Genomic DNA, 25,320 nt, shown 5'->3' on the forward strand with positions numbered 1-25,320 from the left:
GAAAATTAGAGCTCTAAATCTGTTGTCTTCAAGAAAAACACCTCAGCACTAGAGACAGACACCTCCTCAGGGTGAACGAGTGGGAAATGATATTCTAAGCAAATGGGAAGAAGAAACAAGCAGGCATAGCTATACTAACATTGGACAAAATAGACTTCAAACCAAAAGTAATCAAAAAAGACAAAGAAGCCCTATTTATCAAGGGAATGATCTAACAAGAAGCTATCCCAATCATAAATCTTTATACACCAAACACAGGGGCACCACAATTCATAAAACAAAACCTACTTGACAACAAAACAGAAATAACCACCAACACCATAATAGTTGGGACTTAAACTTAAATACTCCACTATCAGCAACAGATAGATCATCCAAACAGAAAATCAACAGGAAAGTGAGAGAGCTCAATAAAGCCATAGAACAATTAGACCTAATGGACATCTACAGAACATCCTACCCCAAATCCACAGACTGCACATTTTTCTCAGCAGCCCATGGAACCTCCACAAAATAGATCATACCCTGGGTCATAAAGCCTGCCTCCATATATTTAGGAAGATTGACATAATTTCCTGCATGATATCAGATCACAATGCTGTATTGCTATAAATTAACAACAAAAGATGCACCAGGAATCCCATCAGCTCTTGGAAGCTGAACAACACACTTTTAAACAATAAATGTGTAGTGGACAAAATAAAAAGTGAAATTTCTAGAAATGAATGACAATGAGAACACACTGAACCAAAACTTATGGGACACAATGAAGGCAATCCTCAGGGGAAAATTCATAACATTAAATACCTTCATAACAAAGACAGAGAGATCTCAAATCAATAACCTAGCCATCCACTTAAAGGTACTGGAAAAACAAGAAGAATCCAACCCAAAAAGCTCCAGATGGAAAGAAATAATTAAGATCAGAACAGAAATTAATGAATTGGAAACTAAGAAAATTGATGAAACAAGGAGCTGGTTCTTTGAAAAAGTAAACAAGATTATAAGCCCTTGGCCAATTTGATCAAACAAACAAACAAAAAAAGAAACACTCCAAATCAAAATTAGAAATGAAAAAAAAAAAGAGATCATAACAGACATAGTGAATTGGGAGGATCATCAGGACTTATTTCAAAAACCTCTACTCCACAAAATTGGATAATATGAAAAAGGAAAGGTGACAACAGACATAAGTGAATTTGGGAGAATCATCAGGTCTTACTTCAAAAACCTCTAGTCCACAAAACTTGAAAATATGGAGGAAATGGATAAATTCTTAGACACATACCATCTACCAAAGCTAAACTCAGAGCAGATTAATCTCCTAAACAAACCTATCACACCCATTAAGATTGAAAAGTTAATCAAAAACCTCCCCCAAAAGAAGAGTCCAGGACCAGGTGCCTTCTCATCTGAATTCTATCAAACCTTCATGGAAGAACTCAAACCAATATTTCTCAAAGTATGCCACAGAATCAGAGAACAGAGAAAGCTCCTCAACTCTTTCTATGAAGCTAGTATCACCGTAATACCAAAGCCAGGCAGAGGTGCCACAAGAAAAGAAAACTACAGACCTCTTTCCCTGATGAACTTAAATGCAAAGATCCTGAACAAAATCCTAGCAAACCAAATTCAACAACACATGAAAAGCATTACCACTTTGATCAAGTAGGATTCATCCCAGCAATGTAAGAGTGGTTCAACATACGAAAATATGACAATGTAATACACCATATAAATAAGCTTAAACACAGAAACCACATGATAATTTCAGTAGATGCAGAAAAGGCCTTTGACAAAATACAACATCACTTCATGATCAAAACATTGGAGGGAATTGGCATGGATGGTTTATATCTCAAATTATAAAGGCTATATATAAAGCTTCTAGAGCCCAAATAATTCTTAATGGAAAGAGACTGAAGGAATTCCTATTGAGATCAGGAACAAGATAGGGGTGTCCACTCTCACCGCCGCTCTTCAATATAGTACTGTGAGTCCTAGCTCAGGCAATAAGGCATGTAGCAATGAGTGGGACATGTCTCAGGTGAAACATACATTTGTGGTGTTAAGGAACTTAGTTGTAGTTTCAGGATCCATAATTTGCTTAAACATTACAGCCTCAGAAATTTCTGCAGAAACATTCTTTTCCTGTTTAATCATTGGTAACTGTATAAACATATCTGCATTGGATTCCCTATTACTATTGAGAAAGGGGGAAATGAAAGCAAAAATAAGCAACAGTATACTTAATATAGTTCCAAAAACTTCCAAGAAAGAGAAAACAGTAGCACAGGCTGTCAGGCAGCAGGCATTCTGAGAGACTCACTGAAAGTCCTCCCGGCTTTGCCAAGGGAAATCCTGGAGTCCGCAGCTTTGTAAGACGGAGTCCCATCAGCTCAGCTCCAGAGCCAACTGCTGCTTGGCCACCGCCAATGAATTCCACTCAGATCTCCCTGAGATGTTCCATGTGCAGGGCCGAGAGACAGCTGATTGGTCAGGGATTCAGAAGGGGTAGGCACACCTGGGAGAAAGAGAAAGGAAGAGAGAGAGAGAGAGGGGGGGGGGGAGCTGATTGGATGAGACTGAATCGGATGCTGGACTCTTGTTCTGCTGGAGAGGCAGACAGTGTTACATCTGCTTCATTCCCTCTTTCAGGCCCTCTCCTGACTAATTCCCCCTCAGAGATGATGAACAGCAGCAGGAGCTAGGACTCTTCCTCCAAAAAATATAAAATAATAATAATAATAAATCAGTTTCATCAGCAAGAGCCCAAATTCCTCAGCAGCTCACAAATCATTATGAGATTATATATCATGTTAATATCCATGAGGACCATTATTAAACCAAGTGGAACTTTCTGACAAAAGTACCTGATGCCCACACCTCCATCCCTGTCCTCAGAAAGGATTCTTGAGTTAGATTTTTCTTTATGAAAATGTGAGGCTTTTCATACACATTGAGCTGCAGATTGAAACACTGGTAAACTTTAGACTTCTGGTTCAGAGAAGATGGCATCTATCCACTACTCTCCAGTACACCTCCACCCCCAACACACAACCATGAACCTTGTAGATGGCGACAAAGACAACTTGAGAAAGTCGATGAGGCCAGCGGGGCTTGGAGTTCAGGACTGAGGTACCACACAGGGACAGCATAAGAGACTCAGGAGAAAGCTAACTTCCTTCAGGAAGTTTTAGTTAGGGACAAACGTCCAAAAGAGAAGAGCCAGGAGATGCCAACCCACATGCCAACGTGCCTTGGCAGGAATGGAATTCAGGAATGGAATGCTTGTGTGATCCAGATTCATCTACAACAGCTACAGTACTTCCTGCTGCCCACTGTCTCACATACTTCCTAGGCGGGCTGTCCTCTGGGGTCTGCCCTTCAAATTACAAACCATCGGGTTTCCCCCTTACATATCTGAATCTGATGAAAGAATCCATTTTCAGTTGACTATAAAGGCTATTTTCAGCCTTCTTTTTCTGTCTCACTCTGTCCTGTGATCTCTGGTTTAATGCACATGAGTCTGGCTTTCCCTCTCATCCAGCCTGGTGGGTTGGGTGGTGGTGTGGCAGGGGCAGGGGAGAACAGAATACTGTTTCTTGGTCTGGGTAATTTTCTGATTATTTTATACTTCACACTTTAGGGCAACTTCTTTTTTTTTATTTTTATTTTTTTTATTTTTATTTATTTGAGAGTAACAGAGAAAGAGGTAGATAGATAGAATGGGCACGCCAGGGCTTCCAGCCACTGCAAACGAACTCCAGACACATACGCCCCCTTGTGCATCTGGCTAACGTGGGTCCTGGAGAATCGAGTCTCGAACCAGGGTTAAGGCTTCACAGGCAAGTGCTTAACCGCTAAGCCATCTCTCCAGCCCTAGGGTAACTTCTTACTTTAATCACACTTAAGATTCTCCTCTGGTCTGAGTCTACCACAGGTGTAATTCCCTTATACTCTAGATCTATCACGTGGCTGCTTTCTCTGAACTCTGGGCCTCTTACCTGTATAATTTCTCTAAACTCAGGGTAACCCTGGGTGTAACTCTCTTTCCAACTCATTTCTCATCTGGATTTCTTAGACTCTCTTTTGACATCTTCCCTCTGCTCTTCTTCCTTCAGTCTCCACCATTTTCCCTCTTAGCATTCTTCCTTGGGGAAGCTAGGGCAGATGCGGTGTCTCTAAATTTCTCTGCATAAGTACCTCGGTTCTGTCTTCCACATGTTTATGGCTCTGCTCCAGCTATTCCTCTTAAATGAATCTCACAGACTATGCTGTGCCTCCCACACGAGTGTGTTTCTCCTCAATATCTCTACATAGGTCTTATCCCCCACGTGCTTATGGCTCATTCCCTAAAAACCTCCATTTCTCTTACATGAGCCTCATGAGCTATTGTATGCCTTCCTTATAAGTGCATGTTTCCTGCTTTCTGTGTGCTTATTCCTCTGCTCTAGCCTTCTTCCTAGATCCCAATTTGTGATTTCTCCCTCAATAAACTCAATGATTCATAATCTGCCCTTCTTGAGTCCATTTTTATCATTTTTTAAAAAATAGGACAGGACTCAAAATTAGGGCTCATAAACTTAAGGGACCCCTCCTGTACCCCAAAATCTGGAATCAACAGGGCATCTGCACCTTCCCCTTCCCACCATCCACCCACCCACTGGGGAAGAGCCCTCAAATCACTCTCTCCACCACATGGCAACTGTGTGGTTAAATGTGCTCAGCTAAATCCTTAGTGAAAGAGGAGCCCCCGCCTTCTCCCCAGGATTACCAGGCAGATCTGGCATCACAGGACAGTGGGATTGATAAAAGCCAGGACGTAGAAGCCACAAAGCACTGTCTTTATCCTCAAGCCTGGGCCTCTTCCCTTCCGCCCAGAGACACCAGGTTGGAAAGCAGAACTGAGAAGGACGCTGGTGCAGTATACTGCCCCCACTTCATCACACACACAGAGCAGGTAGATGTTTTGAATGCAAAATGGCCCCATAGTCTCCATGTGCTTTGAACACTTGGTCCCCAGCTGGTGGCAATTTAGGAATGTTGTGGAGCCTTTGGGAGTCCTGCTAGAGGAGGTGTATTCCTGGGTGGGGGGAGGGCTAGAATTATGCAGCCCAGCTCCAAGTCCAGGACTTAAACTACTTCCTTCCTATTGCCTCTATGTGAAAGCGTGAACCAACTTCCTTCTTGTGCCATGCTTTCCCCACTATGCTGAAACTTCCCCCTTGAAACTGCCAGCTGAAATAAACCTTTTCCTTCCATAAGCTGCTTCAGGCTGGATGTTTCATCCCAGCAACAAGAAGAGAAGTGCTACCGGGCATAATGTGAAGCCATCATGGAGTAGATATTATCTTGGCCCCTTAGCCATGATAAACTAATTTGGTAGAACAATACAGTGCTGGCTAGGTCTATGGTAATGGTAGTGGAGCCAGGGACACTTTCTAGTAGAAGGAGGAGGAGGATGACAAGACCTTCACCTGGGATTCAAGTTGTTTCTCCTTCCTGCCCTCCACCTACTTTAAGTGATCTTGGGAAATGCTAGAGGACACAGGAGCTAGAAAGTTAACCAAAAGAGAGACTCCATGATACAGCTTCCATGAGGTTGTCATGTATAAGAGGGTGGTGATATAGCTAGACAGAAATTACAGGCTTGAAGATGTGCTTGGGGTTGTATCTGATTTCCAGCACAAAGGTATGTAGAGAGGTTTGGACTCTTCCTAGGTCCCTGCTGCTTGCTGCCTGTTTGTGCTTGCTGCTTTAGATTTTTACTGGCTAGTTGGTTGTTTCTCATTGCTTGAATGTATGGAATCAGCTTCTTCCACCATGGATGGACCCCCCCCCCACGACACACACACACACCAGATCTGTAAGTTTGAAATAAATCTCTTCCTCCCCCAAACTGTGTGTGGTTTGGATGTCTACAACACTCCCCAAATTTAAAAACAGAAGTGGCTGATCTTCTGTTCAAGACCAAGCCATAGAAATGTGTGTGTGCATGTGTGTGTGTGTATGTGTGCACATGCATACATACACACACGCACACATATACATCCATACATATATAAAATCTTTGCTGATGTTTAAAGAACTTGAGCAATGGACATGACCCTTCTGAAATTGATCTACAGAGCACTCCAAATTGTGATTCCTCAGATAAAGAGATAAAGACCTCCAACCACATAAGCCCCTCAAGGTCCAACAGCCAACCGGTCCCCAACCATAGCTCTTATCCTGACCTGGTTCAGCTACAATATCTGGTGCTCCAAAGATCTATAAGGACAGACATCTAGGTAACCAGCTTTTTCCTATTAAAAACAGCCCCTCCGTGAAGGCACTTGCCTGAAAAGCCTAAGGACCCATGTTCGCAGATCCCACCTTAGCCAGATGCACAAAGGTGAGGCAAGTGAAAGTTCGCACATGCTCACTAGGTGGCACAAGCTTCTGGAGTTCAATTTCAGTGGCTTTGGCCCTGGAGTGCCAATTCTCTATCTGCTTTTCCTTTTCACACAAAAAAAATACAGGACATCCAACCCCACTGAACAATAACAATCAGAATCTATATAAGTTTACTCTGCATATAATAAAAATGGATATGTTATTGCATCTTTTAAAACGGTATCTAATATCTAATACTTTAAAAATTAAATTTAATGTACAGTTGTGACATTAAGGTACAAAAACTATTATTGCCTATCTACTTGTGCTCTCCTCTTTCAAAACATATTTTCAAAATTCTTCTTTTATCCGCTTTAAACTATTTATTCGGGGGGGTCAGGCTTCAAGGTAAGGTCTCACTCTAGCCCAGGCTGACCTGGTATTCACTATGTAATCTCAGGGTTGCCTCGAACTTCACAGCGATCCTCCTACCTCTGCCTCCTCAGTGCTGGGATTAAAGGAGTGTACCACCACGCCAATCAGCTGCTTTAGGGCCCTCACCAATCAGGGAGATGGAACAAGTGCCTCTTGGCACTGATACTTGGCTACCAGATCCAATAAGGAACTGAAAGTGCATATCCTTTTCTGTGGTTTTAGCTGATCCAGGTCCCAGGTATCTTGCCAGACACAAAAGTGACACAAGCATGCAATGTCACACATGCGCACAAGGGGGTACACGCATCTAGAGTTTGTTCACAGTGGCTGAAAGCCCCTGGAGCACCCATTCTCTCTCTCTCTCTCTCTCAAAATAAATAAATAAATAAATAAGAAACAGTGGATGGACCCCTGGCACCATGGCTCTGTTTACTTGTCAGGGAAGCCTTCTATGACCAAGCTCCTGAAACTCCTCCCAGACTCCAACCCTATCACTCAGTTTCTTTTGGATAAACCAGGCTTTCCCTCCTCAGTGTTTGCCCACTATGCATTTTCTAACCCATTACACATTTTCTAATTTTTTTTACTCCTCGATTGCATACATACATTTACATACACACACATATGGGGTTTTAAAAATGTTCTTAATATTTTATTTAATTATTTGAGATTGAGAGACAGAGAGAGAGAGGGAGAATGGGTGTGCCGGGGCCTCCAGCAACTGCAAAGAACAAAACGCTTGTGCCACCTTGTGCATCTGACTTTATGTAGGTACTGGGGCAATAAACCTAGGTCCTTTGGCTTTGCAGGCAAGTAGCTTAACTGGTAAGTGAAAGGAAAGTGTAAGAGAAAAGCAAGAGAGAACACTGGGCTTGAGCTCGACAGACTGTTTATTTAGAGAAACAGCGAGGGACAGCAGCCTTCCAGCGGGATGAAGTCTGAAGCACTGAACCAGGCTGAGGTGCAAGTTCATAAGGAGGATCCTAAGAAAAACAGGCTGGACCAGGTGTAGTAGACAGGGAACTTGTAGCTGCTTGTGTCTGTTCAGAGTGGGCTTCTTCAGCCAGGAATGCCTAAGGGAGGATACCCAGCTGGTCCCTGGTTCTTCAAGACTGAGTCTGAGCTAAGGGGAGTATATCATCAATCAGGGAAGCCGAGCTGAACTCCTCTGTTATTTCTTTTTGTTTTTTAAATTTTTATTAGCATTTTCCATGATTATAAAAAAAAATCCCATGGTAATTCCCCCCACATACACACTTTCCCCTTTGAAATTCCGTTCTCCATCATATTACCTCCCCATATCAATCATTGTACTTACATATATACAATATCAACCTATTAAGTACCCTCCTCCCTTCCTTTCTCTTCCCTTTATGTCTCCTTGTTAACTTACTGGCCTCTGCTACTAAGTATTTTCATTCTCAAGCAGAAGCCCAATCATCTGTAGCTAGGATCCACATATGAGAGAGAACATGTGGCGCTTGAACCTCTGTTATTTCTCTTATGGCTTTCTAGCCTTGGGGATAGTTACTAACGCTTTATCCTGTCCAAAAGTGTAGCCAGCACCACGTGGTGAGATGCCCCACCCACCACGATGCTCAGATCACGCACTGGGCCCTCATGTGGCACTTCCTGTAAAAGGCCCAGGGCTCTTAGATGATCCGGTGTACCTCTGGATGGAGAGAGTCCTCCATGCAGGCAGAAAACCTGTCATCTACTAAAGCTGTAAGTGCAAGACAATCAGATCTGTAAAGTCTTTCCTCACGTTGGCATTTCCATACTCTGTAAAACGCTCATCATAAAAGCCATATACTTGGGTAATTTGAGGACTTCCGTGATTTCCTCGCGATATGGTAGTGCGCTCTGGATAAGGCACCTTCAAGGCCACAAGGACAGTCAAGGTCTCCACAGAGTAGTAGCCTCTGTCTATGAATAGGTAGTTCGGGTCTGGGGCCTTCCCGCCAATCCTAAACAGCGCTGCAAAGCCACGGAGCTCCACCGATGGCTGCGGGGTGGGGGGAGCACCGCACTTCCCGCACGATTGACTCCTTGGTCAGGATCTCCTTAGTCTTCTCGCACGGCGTCCGCACTCGGCTCCCGTGGAGCTGCTCCACGCACTGGTCCGGCTCCTTGGGGAACCCCCGGTCGCCCCCGGCCCCCCCATCCCGGGCCCGCGGCGGGGGTCCCGGAGGCCGCCGGCCCGCGGAGCGCAGGGCAGAGCGGGGAGCGCGGCGCCTGCGCGAACGCCGCGGGTATTTCTTTTATGGCCTTCTAGCCTTAGGGATGGTTATGAACTCTTCAGTGCCCTCTGGTTTTCGGGGAGAGCTACAACCCTTCGCTAGGCCGTCCGCTCCAGCCCACGTGTCTGGGTGTTTACAGGCACGGTCTCGCTCTAGCCCCAGCCGAGCTGGGACTCACTCTGCAGCCCTAGGCTGGTCACAGACTCGCAGGGAGCCTCCTACCTCTGCCTCCCGGAGTAGTGAGTGCTGAGACCCCTGCACCGCCACACCCAGCCCCTTTTGTTTATAGTCTGGCTGTCCTAGCACAACAGAGCTCCATATAGAGCGATCTGGTCATCAGTGCTCTTCCCTCCATGATATCTATCTTTGGTTGTATCTGTGACCTGGATGACCTTGCCTCCCACCATATCCATCCATCCTCTTAGCAGACCCACAGTGCCTCCCCTGGAATCCCGTAGCCTAGCCCCCATGAGGTGACCACTCGGGACACTGCTTGAGCAGTAAACACATTCTCCTCCTAAACCTGTTGGGAACATGGGCCCCCCTCTCCCGGCTTCCCCGCCTGTAACAAACTGCACATACATCCTGCTGCAAACACTGAGCTAGTTTGCTCCTCCTCTAGCAATCGTTCTTCATGACCCGTACTCATTGAAGTATGTTCTTAGATAGATGCAGGATGGGAGCAGCAGGGAGCTCATCTAGCCGGGACTGGCTTTGAGCGAATGTGCAGTAATGTAAACTGTATCCTCTCAGTGAACTTTTAGGGAGAAGCCCCTGTTTGCCATCCTATGCCTATGTATAACTGGGCATACATATGATTAAACTCAGATGAGCCATGGGAAAAATATGCATAGTAGACAATGTTACACAACCCCAAATCAAGCCAGAGCCCTGCCCAAGCTACACCCTTAGCACCCAATCCATCCTCTCCTAAAGGAGAAGCCCCGGAGCACTTCCTGTTGCCCATGCATACTCCCCACTCAAGTGGCCTGATGCCACTTTGGCTGTGCTTTCAGACCTTTACATTAGCTTTGGTCTTAATGAAGTTTCTTGCCATTAAAATATTTTGTGCACCTTTCTTCAGGCTTTGACTAAAATACCAAAAACCTGGAAGCGTGTGCACACGCACACACACGCGTGCGCATACACACATGCACACACAGACCACCCGTAACACCCGTGCTGGCTCAGCTCTGAAGTGTCCAGACTGTGAGGTTGTGTCTGCCTGTCCTGTTTGCACGTGTCCCAGCACTCTGTCCCACCTCAGCAGAGCCCCGAGGAGATGCTGCTGCGCAGATGAGAAATGTCCTCATGGAAAGAGGAGAGATGGTGACTCCGTGGCAGCGGATGGTTCCTCTGGTGGCCCAACCCTTCCAGTCTTTCTCCTTCATCTCCTTTCTCCTTCATCTGCCCAGCCAGGTCTCACAGCTTGGCCACTAACACCGTGTGATTCACCATGGCCTGAACAGCTTTGTGTGTGTGTGTGTGTGTGTGTGTGTGTGTGTGTGTGTGTGTGAACACACAGCATTGTCAGGATGACCCCAGGTGTCAGTTCGCTCAGGCTTCAGTGACAAAGTCCACAGGCCTTGTTTGTGTTCGCACAGTTGTGAGCCTGAAGTCCTAGGCCAAGGTTCAGCAGGACAGATTCCTCCAAAGGCATCTCTCTTTGGCCTGAAGATGGCGCCTTCTCCCTGTATCCTTACATACTCTATCCTGGGTGTGTTTATGTCTCAATTTCCTCTTCTCATAAGCACACAACTCATATTAAGGCCACCCTAATGACCTCATTTTAACTGAATACCTATTTAAATACCCAGTTTCCAGATATAATCACTTTCTGAGGTGCAGGGGGTCAGGACTTCAGCACATAAACTTAAAAGATGGATCCAATCCAGCCCATGACACTCCAGGAATGTGGACATCTGACTGTGCAGGGGGGTTCTGCCCCTTCTCCGGGCAGGTCAGCACAGGCATTGGGGAGCCAAGTCCATACCGGTAGCCTCTGTGCTCTGACCTCCTTCCTGGGAGGCCTTAAATGAGGAGGGCCCAGGAAGTGTGAACCACCAGGAGACGATTGCTGAGGTCTGAGAAGAGCAGGGAGGCCACTGTGGTCTCTGGGGCACGTGGGCCATGCAACCCGACAGCTACCCCCGAGTCTACACCACTGAGTCTGAGAACACCGCCCTCCACCCTCCCATTGAAGCCTCCTCAGACAGGATTTGGGGCTGTAGTTCCTCTGTGTGACAGATGAGGAAGTTGAGACATAGAGGGGATATAGGCCAGGTCCACTTGCCTCCAAAGTCCCAGCTTCCTGCTGCTTTGCCCCTCCTACAGGGCCCCCTGGAGTCCTCTGTGTGGTCCACACCCACAGGGGAGGCCTGGGGAAGGTTTGTAAGGAAGGTTAGGAAGCCCCACTTGAGGTTACCTCCTCATGAAACCATCGGAGTCGTGGTTTCAGTCCACTTATTCCTGAGAACCTCCTGCTACTACCCACGAAAGTCAGAGTCCACAGACCCCTGCATCACACCCCCCCCCTTACAGCTGCTGGGGTGGCCTGGGTCTCTCTACCTCCTCAGTCCTTGGTGACTGTCTCGTCCTCCCCTCTGACTCCACTTTCCAGTAAAGAGGAGCTGCTGGGGGTGTGGCATTTACATTCATTTACCCACTTTGCTTATTCAGTCATTCATTCATTAACCCCGCCTCCCTCACCCCAGAGCAATGCACTCACGCGTTCTTCTCCATGATTTCTCTGCCAGCCTCTCCTGAGTCGTGCTCCTGCCAGGATGGTCCTCCCTAGCTTCCAGAGGCTGTGGGTGCCAGCAGCATCTTTTGGGCTGCTGGGGACAGGGTAGTTGGAAGTGTCACAGGTAGAGATCCAAGAACTGGGGGCAGGCCCTCCTAATGAGTGCCCCCCCCCCAACATGGCACTATGCAAAAAGTGGAACTGGCAGGGCATGGTGGTGCAAGCCTTTGATGCCAGCACTCCCAGCACTAGGGAGACAGAGGTGAGAGGATCACTGTGAGTTCAAGGCTGGGCTGAGACTACAGAATGAGTTATAGGTCAGCCTGGGCTAGTGTGAGACCCTGCCTCGAAGCCACCCCTCAGCCCCCAAAAGTGGAAGTGGTTGCTCTCCGAGGCTCTTGAAAGTGCTGACGGCGTGTGGTGGGACGTTCCTCTTCTGTGGTCACTCAGCTTTCACTCTATGGCTCCCGTGGGTTTTCCGCTCAGCCCCATGACACCAAAGCCTGACACTCTCATGCTCAAGGACACGCGTTCAAGCGCTTACCCCACCATTCTCTGCTCACCTGTAAGAACCCACGAGCACCTACTGTGACTGCCTCTGCTGCCCCTGCTGTGGGCAGGTGAGTGAACACAGGGAGGGGTTGGTAAGACAGGACCACCAAGATAACTCTAGTTTCTCTGCAGGGTCCCTGGCTCAGGCTCCCCCATTCAAGCTGGATCTGCCCAAGTTGGTGATCATGGTGCAGGAGGGTCTGTGTGTCCTCATGACCTGCAGTGTCTCCTACCCCAATCCCTCCACTGGCTTTGTCTTTGGCTACTGGTTTTAGGAAGGTGTCAAGGCACGTCTGGATTCTCCAGTGGCCACAAACAACCCCAATTGACAAGTACAGGAGGCCCCCTGGGGTCAATTCCACCACCTTGGGGACCCTCAGAATAGCAACTGCTTTCTCCTCATCACAGTATCATGGAAAAGTGACACGGGAGTGTACTTCTTCAGGGTGGAGAAAGGATTTACTCTGAAATATAATTGCAAGCAGGACCAGCTGTCCATTAGTGTGATGGATAAGCAATGAGGCCATATGGATGGGTCCTGAGGGTCCCCAGGGTAGGGCTGTGATCCCCTGCTCCTCATCATGAGGGTACCCTTTGAATCAAATGCTATGGCTGTTTGGGGGATGCTGGCTGGCCTTGAGCAGAGTCTGCCTTTGGGGGCACACTTGGGAGTGCCTACCATAGTCCCTGTCTCCTTTCCAGGTCTGATACTAACTCCTGTCATTCACATCCCAGTGCTGCAAACCAGCCATCCCAGCAACCTGACCTGCTCTGTACCCTGGGCCTGTGTGTGGGAGACACTGCCTATCTTCTCTCAGATGTTAGCTAGTCTCACCTCCCCAGGCTCCAGGGCCACACTCTCCTCAGCGCTGGTGATCACGATCCCACCCCAGGACCATGCCACTAACCTCACCTGTCAGGTGACCTTCCCTGGAGCTGGTGTGACTATAGGGAGGACCATCCATCTCAATGTCACCAGTGAGGGCAGCCAGAATACTGGCCCCCTGAGGAATGGAGATGGTGGTGGCTGAGTCTGGGTCCTGGAATGCCAGGGGCCCTGTTCCACTGTCCTTTGAAGCTCTCTGGGATGATGTTGGGTTACCCTGTCTTGTCTCACACTCACCCACACATAAGATGGAAGTTTTCTCTTCTTCAAGATGCTGTACAGAACCTCAAAACCCAAGTCTCTGGGGAAGCTGGTCCATATGTGGGGAGTGCAAGATAGGGGAGCCATTGTGGTTGGGGAAGTGGTGCCCCTTCATGTGAGGATGTGGTCCATCCCTCCTCACCCTGGAAACAGACTCCTTGTTGGAGAACCAGTGGCCCCCTTTCCTCAAATTCCCCTAATCATATGCCTGAACACGGGTCTCCACCCACTCCTCAGTTCTTTGGACTCCTGGAAACAACCCTTGGCCACTCCAAGTAGTGGAAGGATCCTGTGTAATTTTGAGAATTGTGACCAGTGGTTCCACATGAAGGGTGATTAAAAGCCCTTTCCCAATGGTGAGAGTTGATGGTGAGCTACTCTACCCAGGATGGGATGAAATCTCTTTGTGTTTAGTTTTTGGCTTGGGATTAACCCTGAGGAGGATCACTGAGCCACATCTCTGAAGAATGCTGTGTATGACTGCCGGGCTCAGGTAAAAGTTAACAATATCTTGTCATTAAAAATTTTTTAAATATATATTTTATTTATTTATTTATTTGAGGAGAGAAAGATGGAGGGAGAGAGAGAGAGAGAGAGAGAGAGAGAGAGAATGGACACGCCAAGGCCTCCAGCCACTGCAAACAAACTCCAGATGTGTGCACTCCCTTGTGCATCTGGCTTACATGGGTCCTGGAGAGTAGAACCGGGATCCTTTGCCTTTGCGGGCAAACGCCTTAACCGCTAAGCCATCTCTCCAGCCCTCATTTAAACATTTTTATCGACAACTTCCATGATTGTATGATCATAAACAACCCATGGTAATTCCTTTCCTCCTCCCCCCACTTTCCCCTTTGAAACTCCAATCTTCATTAAATCCCCTCCCCTCTCAATCAGTCTCTTTTATTCTCCTCCTATCATGATGGTCTTGTGTGGGTAGTGTTAGGAACTGTGAGGTCATGGATATCCAGGTCATTTTGTGTCTGGAGAAGCACGTTGTAAGGAGTCCTACCCTTCCTTTGGCTCTTACATTCTTTCCGCCACCTCTTCTGCAATGGACCCTGAGCCTTGGAAGGTGTGATTAGAGATACTGCAGTGCTGAGCACTCCTCTGTCACTTCTTCCCAGCACCATGATGCCTTCTGAGTCATCCCAAGGTCACTGCCATCTAAAAAGAGAAGCTTCTCTACCAAAACAGTAAGAGTAGAATTAATATATGGGTATGAACACTAAGAGAAGTGCTAACATGGCACTTTGGTGAGCATAGTATATACTTTTAGCCAGACAGCAGCAGACATTACACCTCTAGAGCTCATAACTACGCCTGTCTTAAGTTTTCATTATAAGGGATATATTCCCTCCCATGGAATGGGCCTCCAGTCTAATTAGAGGGCAGTTGGTTTCCACCATGACCCATGTGCCACTATTGCTCCCATTGGCTCATTTGGCCTGGCTGGCCAAATATAAGGCTTGCAGTGTCCACTGTTGAGTACCTTAACTGGTGTTTTCTCTTTCTCCCATTGAACTGCATGCAGAATGGCTTCTTCCAGCTTTCTGTCAGCTGGTCTAGATAGAGGAGGTTATTAGCTCAGTTCCAGCAGGATTTCTCAGTGGCCTTGCAGCCCAAGTATGTGGAGTCTTCAGCAATAGGGTCTTACCATCTATTCCTGGTGGGAAACTAAGGACCTTGGCTGTGGCCTGTAATGTTTGGGGGGCATCAGGGACCTCCCTGGCCAACAAGTCACTGGAAGGTATCCCATCCCTGGCACTGATATGTAAGTAGAAGAACAGATTATTGGAGGGTGAAAAGGCCTAAGTGAGATCAGGGGAAGAGGTTGAGTAAAGGAAAGGTGGAGGAAGGGCTAATCAAAATCTAAGGGGATATAAATAAGTCATATGGAAACCTACATTTCTTGGCAATGGAACACTCAAGAGCCATAGATTGTTATTAGAAAATTTTCGGTGTCATTTTAATTTTTTTTTAATTTTTGGTTTTTTTGAGATAGGGTCTCAGTCTAGCTCAGACCTGGAATTCACTATGTAGTCTCAGTGTAGCTTTGAACTCATGGTGATCCTCTTACCACTGCCTCCCAAGTGCTGGGATTAAAAGGGTGGGCCACCATACCCAGTCTCCTGTCGTTTTTATAATTATCAGCGTTAGAGCAGCACTAACAAGCACCAGGTAACCATGGTCACCTTGTGACCAGTGCTTTTTTATAACCCCAGAAAGAAACCGTGTGCCCACTATGCTGTCCCTCCCTGTCCTCTGGCAAACACTGACTCACTGTGGTCTCTTGAGTCACTTCCTCAGCACATGGCACAGAGACAGAAGGCAAGATGCATGGCTTTATGTGTCTGGCCACTGTCCCCTATCATAGTGTTTTCAGGGTCCATCCTTACAGGTAGCATACACCAGTGTTTCCTTCCTTTGCAAACCTAAATACCACCCCCTTGTTTGCTAGCCCACACTATGTTCACCTGTTTATCACGTGATGGACATAGGGGTGTTTCCTCTCTGTTCTGTCATGGTTGAGGCCATGGGAATGTTGGAGAACAAGTTTCTGTTTTCTGAGTACACACCCAGGAGGGGAATCGCCACCATGGTTGCTGGGCTCTGTGTTTTTCTCTTGAGAAGATGCACAGTGGCTTCCACAGTGTCGCACCACTTCCTGTCCCTTCCAGCTGTGCCCACATTCCCATCAGTGGGATTACTTTCCTTCTCACGGAATTGCAGCCCGCCGCTGGGTGTGCACAGCTGTCCCACCGCAGTATGGATGTGCACTGAAGTGACCAGGAGGAGGGGAGAGTGTCGCCATGTTCTCACTGGTCAGTTCCCTCTCAGTGTCTGAGAAGTTCTACCTTAATACCCTGTGACCATTTACAAGAGGGATTTGGGGTTCTGCGTCATTTGAGCTGCAGGCATTTTTCTGTGTGCCAGATAGTAGAATTGCGTCGCATCTGTGATGTGCAAATATATTCCCATAATCTCTGGGTTTTGATTTTACTTTCATGGTATTATCCATGGAGGAACTCACTTTTTGTTTAAAAATGAGTTGGTTTCTTTCTTTTCTTTTCTTTTTTAGTCGGTCTTGTTCTGTTGCCCGGGATGGTTTTGAAATCACAATCATTTTACCTGAGGCTAAGTACTGGGAGTAGAGGTGCGCACCACCATTCCTTGCTGGTAGAAGTTTCTTTAAGTATGGATGTTTGTATGTGCATGCACATGAGTGTGGGTGTGTGTGCACACATGTGCCTGTACACATGGAGGTCAGGGGACAACCTTAAATGCCATCCACAGGAAAACCATCCAACTCCATTAAGACAGGCTTTCTTACTCACCAGAATTTTACCAGTCAGGCTTGATTGACTGGCCAGTAAGGCCTGGGAACCCTATCATGTCTGTATCCTCAGAACTGGGATTACCAGTATGTTCCCATGCCCAGCATTTTATATGTGCACTGGGGATAAAACCTAGGTCTTCATACCTGTGAGGCAGGAGCTTTACCAACCGAACTGCCTCCCAGCACCTTAGATGACAGAAACATTACTTTTTATAATGAGAAAGTTGTGTTTTCGCTGACTTACTGTTGGACAAATGAGTGTGGGGTGGAGGAGGTTTGGGCTGCTGTGGTAAAATATCCAGGAGCTCAGGAAGATCTGGAGGACTACATCTGTGGTGGTTTGATTTGGGTGTCCCTCATAAACTTATGTGTTCTGGATGCTAGGTCCCCAGCTGATGGCAATTTGGGAACTGGAAGCTCCTGGAGGTGAACTGTTGTGTGTGTGTGTGTGGGGGGGGGACGCTTATGGGTGTTATAGCCAGCTTCCCCTTGCCAGCCAGTGTTTGGCACACTCTCTTGATGCTGATGTTGTCCAAGAGGTGATATCCATCCTCTCCATGCCATCATTTTCCCTTGCCATCATGGAGCATCCCTCAAAAGTCTATAAGCCAAAACAAGTCCTCTCCTTACCCACACTGCTCTTGGCCAGGTGTTTCTGCCAGAAAGGATGAGCTGACTACAGCAATATCTAAGTCCCACTGTGAAAGAAAGTACTCTACCTTTGGTGACTATGTAAGTTTTGCCTCACCCATGTTTCTGCAGGGAAATCAGAGACCCTGTCAGAGGTGGTTCTGGTGGCTGTTGGGGAGGCAGCTGACAAGGTCCTGCTTCTAGGGCTCTGCATCCTCTTCTTCAGGTCAGTACTTCCCCTGGGATGAGGAGAAGATGTGGAGACCTGATGCTGGGTATGAAATTCCCATGATGGGGCATATGAAGGGGTCTGGACAGAAGCAGGCCAGGTAGGTGTGTGTATGTGTGTGTGTGTCGGGAGGCAAATTCACTCAGCTTAGATGTTGTCTGTTCCCAGACTTGGCATAAGTGGGAAGGATGCTTTTCTCATCCATGAGGAACTAGATTTTTGGACATCTTTCTCTCCCTCAGTCACCTCCTGTCTCTGATCAGGTCACAAGGGAGGTGGCCACTGAACATTGGCCCCTTGTTGCCACACTTAAAGGCTCTGCTCTCCTCACCCACGATCAGGGCCTGCAGGAGGAAGAAAGTGAATCCAGTAGCGCACAGACACAGTGGAAATACTGTCCTGGGTTAGTCTCACAGGTGAGTGAGATGGGGCCTCAGCATCCCCCATCCTTTTGGGCACCTCCCTGGGGTGGCTATGAAGGGACCAAACTGACATCATGGCAGGCTTCAGTAAGGTGTCACCATAACTAGGCCTAAGTTCCAGTTTCCTGGAGAGGCAGGCAAGAAAGGGCAGGCTGTTAATCAACAGTGATCCTGACATGTGGCTGGAAAGGATAACCGCCCAGGGACTGAGTCGGTTCCCGGAGACATGTCCCTTTTGTGCTTTCCATAACCATTCTGCCCCAACCAATCAGAGATGCACAACTGTAATGGCTACTTGCCTAGCCAATCAGTTAAAAAAAATTACCTAACCCTCCTGAAACTCCCCTAGACCTAACCCGCCAAAAACTTAGGACCAATCAAAAGAGTGCAAGTAGAGTACTCTTTGGGAGGTTGAGCCTTGCTATGGTGTGTTGCTGGGGGCAGCAGACCTTGTGGTTGATGAGTCTAGCTCCACTGGATGTGTTCAGAGCCAGCTAGTGTTTGATGCTCTTCTCTCTCATCCTAGTGTGTGATGAAGTGAGCCAGCTCCCTCCACCATGATGAAGCTTTCCCTCGAAACTTTAAGCTGAAATAAACCCAGTCTCCCTTGGTGGACATTCAGGCTGAGTCCATGCCTTGGCTGTTGGGATAGTGCTGCCATGGATAAGAAGGTCCCGCTTCCCATTGAGATGCTGATCTCATGTTCTTTGGCTCTCTATAGACCCAGGAATGACATTGCTGGCACAAATGGTCATACTACTTTTGACTTTTTTGAGAAACTTCCACACATTTCCACAATGGTTGTACCAATTTTCATTTCTACAAAAAAGTGTTGGGCTGGAGAGATGGCTTAGCGGTTAAGCGCTTGCCTGTGAAGCCTAAGGACCCCGGTTCGAGGCTCGGTTCCCCAGGTCCCACGTTAGCCAGGTGCACAAGGGGGCGCACGCGTCTGGAGTTCGTTTGCAGAGGCTGGAAGCCCTGGCGCGCCCATTCTCTCTCTCTCTCTCTATCTGTCTTTCTCTCTGTGTCTGTCGCTCTCAGATAAATAAATAAATAAATAATTTTTTTAAAAAGCGTCTATGGATTCCCTTTCCTCATATTTTGACAACATTCATTTGTTCTCTTATTTAATATTTTTACTTTTGTGTCTGTTTTTTTTTGAGGTAGGGTCTCGCTCTAGCTCAGGCTGACCTGGAATTCACTGTGAGACTTCAGGGTGGCCTTGAACACATACCTCTGCCTCCCAAGTTCTGGGGTCAAAGGCATGTTCCACCATGCCCTGCAATATTTTAACTTTTAAAATTTATTTATAGAGAAAGAGAGAGCCTCTGCAAACAAACTCTAGATGCATGCACCTTATCTGGCTTAGGTAGGTACTGAGGAATCAAACCTGGGTCCTTAGGCTTTGCAGGCAAGCTCCTTAACTGTTAAGCTATTGCTCCAACCCACCTTTTCTCTTTTTGACAATGATATTCAGGAATCAAGTAAGAGTCACAACTATTGGACAGGTCTGTGAGGGTGTTTCCTAGAAGGCTCAACTGAGGAAGGAAGACCTTCCCCCAGAGTGGGCAACCTTCTAGTTTAGCCTATACAGTCAGTAAAATGCGTGTCTCACAAGCATAAGGACCTGAGTTTCATCCCTAGAATCTACATTCTTAAAAACATTTTTTTTTTTTTTGAGGTAGGGTCTCATTCTAGCTCAGGCTGACCTGGAATTCACTATGTAGCCTCAGGGTGGTCCCGAACTCACTGTGATCCTCCTACCTCTGCCTCCCGAGTGCTGGGTTTAATGACGTGCACCATCACACACCTGGCTCAAGTACAAGGTTTTTTTTTTTTTTTTTTAAATTTTATTTATTTGAGAGCGACAGACACAGAGAGAAAGACAGGTAGAGGGAGAGAGAGAGAATGGGCGCGCCAGGGCTTCCAGCCTCTGCAAACGAACTCCAGACGCGTGCGCCCCCTTGTGCATCTGGCTAACGTGGGACCTGGGGAACCGAGCCTCGAACCGGGGTCCTTAGGCTTCACAGGCAAGCGCTGAACCGCTAAGCCATCTCTCCAGCCCAAGTACAAGGTTTTTTATTTCCCACTCCTCTCCCTCTTCTTCCCATTGCCCTCTTCCCTGTATCGTATGTATCCTTTTGCTTTCGCCTCCCCATTCTTCCGGGTCATTTTTGGTTACGGTTCTATCTTTAAAGGTTTAATTCCCATTTCCCTCCTATATACACATACTTATAAATAGACGTTACATGCTAATACCTGCCTATGTGAGAGAACATGCGATGTTGATCTTTCTAAGTTTGAGTCGCTTCATTTAATATGATTCTTTCCAAATCCACCCCTTTTCTTGTAAATTTCATAATTTCACTTTTCTGTACTGCTGCATAGAATCCCATGGTTTGTATGTGCCACAGGCATCTCGGCTGATTCCATTTCTTAGCTATTGTAAATGGTGCTGCAATAAACATAGATAAGCAAGAATCTCTGTAGAAGATTGTAGAGTCCTTAAAGTAGATGCCCAGGACTGGCATGATGGGGTCATGTGGGAGGTTTGTTTCTACCCTTTGGGTCTCTCCATACTGGTTTCCATAATGTGCCCTGCTACCCACAGTAGCTGAGGGCTTCTCCTTTGCTGTATCTGCACTCGCTTTTGCTGTCTGTTTTCTTGATGATAACCATTCTGGCCGGGGTAACATGGTATCTCAAAGCTGTTTGGATTTGCATTTCCCTGACGGCTAGGGATGTTGAACATTGTTTGACTCCTTCGCCATTTATGTTTCTCACTTCTGCACTGTCTGTTCCATTCATTAGCCCATTTGGTGATTGGTAATATATATATATTTTTTTTTGGTGTTCAAATTTTGCCTTTGTAAGCTCTGGTTATTAGCTCCCTGTTTAAAGTATAGCTGACAAAGATGTTCTCCCATTCTATAGGCTGTCTGCTCACTCTGTTGATGGTTTCTTTTGCTGCGTGAAACTTTTTAATTTCGTGTAGTATCATTTGTTGATTTAGTGGGCTATTTTCCATGCTATTGGAGTCCTGTTCAGAAAGTTCTTGCCTATGCCAATAGCCTGGAGAGTGTTGCCTACTTTTTCCTCTAGCATCTTCTGTCCTTCAGGTTTTAGATTGAGGTTTATGATCTACTTTGATTTAATATTTGTACAGGGAGATATTCTTCTGCAGGTGCATATCCAGTTTTGCCTGCACCATTTGTTGAATAAGCTGTCTTTTTTCAACTGAATAATTTTGGTGGCCAGCACATTAGGAAGGAGTCTCCTGAGGCATTGTCCCCCCCCCCCCCCACACAGACTGATTGGTGCATTCTTGACCCCGCAGTGAACACTGATAGCCCACCTGAGGAGGGTCTCAGGGGAATAGGGACCAGGGAAAGGGGAAAGACTATAACGTCATGGGACTATGACCAACCTGCAATATGTTCACACAGTAAAGTTCAAAATTAGTTTTTAAAAATTAGGTGGACAAAGCAGTGTGGATTTACTTCTGGATCTTCTGTCCCACTGGTCTGTGTGTCTGTCTTGGTGTCAGTACCATGCTTGTCATTATCACTATTGCCCTGTATAATTTCAGATCAGCTATTGTGATATGACTAGCTGTGTTCTTTCTCTCTAGAATTTTTTGTTTGTTTGTTTGTTTGTTACAAAAGCACAAATGCACTTTTAAAAAAATTTTATTTATTTATTTATTTATTTATTTATTTATTTATTTGAGAGCGACAGACACAGACAGAAAGACAGATAGAGGGACAGAGAGAGAATGGGCGCGCCAGGGCTTCCAGCCTCTGCAAACGAACTCCAGACGCGTGCGCCCCCTTGTGCATCTGGCTAACGTGGGACCTGGGGAACTGAGCCTCGAACCGGGGTCCTTAGGCTTCACAGGCAAGCGCTTAACCACTAAGCCATCTTTCCAGCCCACAAATGCACTTTTATTTATTGACTGTTCTTAAATCCCTGAAGGGTACAGCATCACCCGTGTTCTGTGTCCAATGGCCTTGGCAGGAAGGCTGCTTAGGAATTAGGCTCCAGCCATGCCACTGTTTCCATGGGCCCCAGTTACCAGTTACCTTTCCCCAGATGACTCTTGTTTTATTAGGTTTGCCACCAGGAGTCACTGTGTTGTTTTTTGCTTTGTACACATAAGCACGTCTCTTGCCCAAATAGATTCAGTTTCATCTCGGGCATAAACACCTTCAACTCTAAGAAAAGCCATGTGCTCCCTTTGGTTCTGGAGACCCTGCTTATAGCCAGCAAAAATGGCCTTGCACCAGAGCCTTTCAGACATATTTATGCCTTTTAGAAGTCCTGTTCCCAGCAGGCCTGCATGGGACCCAAGATGGTGAAAAGGTCTTTAGGATTTTTTTTTTTTTTTTTGGCTATTCATGGTCTTTTGTGGTGCCATATGAATTCCTGGATTACTTTTGCCTAGCTTGAAGAGTAACATCACTGGAATTTTGGTGGTAAGATGTTCACAGTTAATTCTGCCAAGCTAAGAGCATAGATGGTCTTTCCATAGTGAGCAGGTCTCTTTGATTCCTCTTGTTAGTGTCTTGAAGCTTTCCTTGTAGACACCTTTCACATTTTTGGTTAGGTTTATTCCTAGGTATTTAATTTTTAGTAACTATTGTGAATAGGGTAGTTTCATTGATTTCTTCTCTGTGAATTAATTAGTGGTGTATATGGAAGTTGCTGACTTTGTCTATTAACTACTGTATCCTCAAATTTACTGAAGGTATTTATTAACTGTAGGAGTTTTTTGTAGACGCTATTAGGTCTTTTAAGTGTAGGATCATGTCACCTGCAAATAGGGCTAATTTGACTTCTCTATTTTTAAAAAATTTTTGTGATATTTTTTACGAGAGAGAATTGCATGCCAAGGCCTCCAGCCACTGTAATTGAACTCCAGACATGTACACCAACTTGTATGCATCCATCTCTATTTTTATTCTTTCATGTCTTCTTGTTATCCTATTGCTTTTGTTAGGACTTCTAGAATAATACTGCATAGAAGTAGTAGGGGCAGACATCCTTTTCTTATTCCTGTTTTTAGGGGAAATGGATGTAGTTTTTCTCTAAGCATACTGTTGGCCACTGGTTATAATATCATTTTGAGATATGTTTCATTTATTCCAACTTTTCCCAGGATTTTTTTCATGAAGGCATGTTGGACTTTGTCAAATACCTTTTCTACATCAGTTGGTACATTTGCCTGGCTGGCCAGCTGTGAAGTTTGCAGGGTCTACTGCTGGTTAAAATTGTTGGTGACTTTTCTCACCCAACAGGAATCAGGGCCTCCAGCTACTGCAAATGAACTCTAGATGCATGTGCCACCTTGTGCATCTGGCTTTATGTGGATCCTTGGGAATCCAACCTGAGTCCTTAGGCTTTTCAGGAAAGCACCTTAACCACTGAGCAATCTCTCCAGCCCTTTGACAAAGTGAATGTCCCCAATAGTCACCAATTATCCTTTCTTTCTGAAAGAAAGAAACTTCTCTGAACAAAGGTGAACTTTCCAGATTTAAGCTAACATATGTCAGAAGAAGAAAGGACTCCAAGCCTATAGGACAAGATTTTGTTTATATAAACATATGAGAAGAGCTAGTATACGCAGAAACTCTGTTTTTGTTTTTTTGTTTGTTTGTTTTTTGCTTATTTTCTATAAAGTCCAAATTGCTCTAAAATAATTTTAAAATTAAAACAATAAGGTTTTGCTTAAATAAAAGGATTACACACCAGCATATACAATTAGAATGGCTTAAATAGTACAAATTAAAATGAATTTAAAACCCCACTAACACCAAATGCTATGATGGCATGGAAAGCCATATATGACCCAAATGGAATATTTAACGTCTGCTACAAAATCCACTTGGCTGATGGGAAGACAATGTACATCTAACTGGGAGACACAGACTTGTGCTGTGGAAGGAAGTGCTGGTCCGCATGGTGAGGACACGGATGTTGCAGCTGACCACACCACACCTTGGGCAGCATTAGTGAGCAGGCTTTTTTTTTCTTTTTCTTTTTTCCTGCACTGGTTGAGTATACGTGTTCCACTTTTGCATCTCATGGGGACACCACATGGTTCTTCTCTGAAATTGTCATGGACCCCTCAGGAATCAGGGCTTTGGACGTGAAGGAGAAAATTCTGAGTTCAGGCTTTAGAAATATACCCAACTTGGCACCATGGCAGGGGCGAACCCCTCAATGCTAGCCACTCTGAAGACCGAAGCACGTGCATGGTGATTGTGGGGGCTCTGCATAGGGATCAGCTCGGTGTTGACATCAGGACACAGGTGATCCTTCCTGTGTCTAGCCCCACCCCATGTCCAGAGCTCACTGTGTGCTTGTTGAGTGAGGACTGAAGAGATGCTGGCATCGGTTCTTTGTGGATCCCCATCCTTCACACACTCACGGATACCCCACATCCTGCATGACGTGCCACCTGCTGAGTCTACATGTGGCTGATATTGTACGGCTAGACAGGTGAGGACTGGGTTCTGATTGAGACCATGAACTGAAAGACCTTTTGAAGTAGGCCTGATGGTTCATGACTGTAATTCTAGAACTCAAGAGGCTGAGGCAGAGGGGTTTATGAGTTTGAAGCCAGCCTAGGCTACATAGAGAGACGTTGTCTCAGAAAACCAGGCTTGCAAGCCAGGCATGGTGGTACATGCCTTTAATCCCAGCACTCAGGAGGCAGAGGTAGGAGGATCGCTGTGAGTTTGGGGCCAGCCTGAGACTACCTAGTGAATTCCAGATTAGCCTGAGCTAGAGTGAGACCCTACCTCGAAAAAAAAAAAAAATCAGGCTTGGGCTAAAGAGATGGCTTAGTGGTTAAGGCACTTGCCAGTGAAGCCTAAGGACCCAGGTTCAATTACCCACGACCCATGTAAGTCAGGTGCACAATGTGGTGCATGTGTCTTGAGTTTGTTTGCAGTGGCTGGAGGCCCTGAAGCACCCATTCTCTCTATCTGCCTGCCTCATCCTTTCTCTCTCTTAAAAAAAAAAACAAACAAAAAAAAACAGGCTTTAAGGTACTACATTTGCCTAAGTTATGTAAGAGCTTGGTTTCCAACCTCAAGAGGAAACACAAAATAAAAAACAAAAATCCAGAGTGGAAGAAAATTAAAAGTCTCAAAGTCTCTACTTGAGACCTACTGTTGGATGGGAGTGGAAAGATGAGGTGGGG

At 46.1% G+C, this 25,320-nt stretch overlaps 1 protein-coding gene and 1 pseudogene across 1 annotated transcript in view; one reads left to right on the plus strand and one right to left on the minus strand.

The window, feature by feature from the left end:
• Positions 1-8,196: 8,196 nt before the first annotated feature.
• On the minus strand, positions 8,197-11,795 carry LOC101615713 (annotated as a pseudogene).
• LOC105945071 (myeloid cell surface antigen CD33-like) overlaps positions 8,484-25,320 on the plus strand; it is a 28,249-nt gene continuing 11,412 nt past the window's right edge. The window contains exon 1 of the mRNA XM_045134529.1: positions 8,484-8,538. The gene's annotated coding sequence lies outside the window, so the exon portion shown is untranslated. The remainder of the gene's footprint in view (positions 8,539-25,320) is intronic.

The sequence above is a fragment of the Jaculus jaculus genome, chromosome 14, assembly GCF_020740685.1.
Source record: "Jaculus jaculus isolate mJacJac1 chromosome 14, mJacJac1.mat.Y.cur, whole genome shotgun sequence".
NCBI classification, from domain to species: domain Eukaryota; kingdom Metazoa; phylum Chordata; class Mammalia; order Rodentia; family Dipodidae; genus Jaculus; species Jaculus jaculus.